The sequence below is a fragment of the Phalaenopsis equestris genome, unplaced genomic scaffold (genome assembly GCF_001263595.1).
Source record: "Phalaenopsis equestris unplaced genomic scaffold, ASM126359v1 Scaffold000975, whole genome shotgun sequence".
Lineage (NCBI taxonomy): Eukaryota > Viridiplantae > Streptophyta > Magnoliopsida > Asparagales > Orchidaceae > Phalaenopsis > Phalaenopsis equestris.
The window spans coordinates 16,929-17,780 of NW_018165414.1; positions in this window are offsets into that span (position 1 = coordinate 16,929).

Consider the following 852-nt stretch of genomic DNA (forward strand, 5'->3'; position numbering starts at 1 on the left):
AGAATTCATGGAGAAAACAAAACCACACCTTAATTTAAATGAAGAAATCATTGTCAAACCAACAACAAGTTTCAATTAAAACCAAAAGTAGTCTCAAAACAAAAAGATAAAACTTATCTCAAGTCCTCCACCAAACTCTTGAAGTTCCTTTCACTCTCTTCTCTTTACAATCACTCAAAATAAAATAATAAAAAAGATAAAATAAAAGTAAAAGTGGTGCCTGAAAATCTCTCCGAACTAACTCCCCCAATGAGAACTTTCAAAACTTTCCAATACTTTTAGGACCTCTTTCAAAGTCCCAATTTCTTTCTTTTATAATTTTCCAAAATGTTCCTTGGTTTCTCTTCAAAATATATCTAGATTCAAAGTATTTTCATAATAGATGCATCCTTTCATGATAATTTTCATCCATGGTGGTTATAACCACCTATTAAGCCAATGGGTGCCTCAGAAACGTCTTCAAAATTCACAAAAACTGAATTTACTCATCGAATAACTGTCGTTGGCGCTTAAGCGTTGGGCCTCTGGTGCTTAGGTGTGGCCTTCTCTGTTTTATCGGCGCTTAAGCGCCAGATCTGGTGCTTAGGCGCCAAAACTCTTTTGCACATTTTTCACATTTTTGCTCCAAATTTGATCCTTTTTCACTCTTTTAAGCATTTTTCACCCTTTTTACCTGTATCTGCAAGAAATAACATAAAAAATGCCTGCAAAAAAAACACACAAATACCTTTCATTAAACTGCAATATCTCAAAAAATAGGTATAAAATGTAACTAAAAACACTATATATTTTAGGTGTATCAGAATCACCCAAACTTAAAATGTTACTTGTCCTCAAGTGATACTAAGTGAT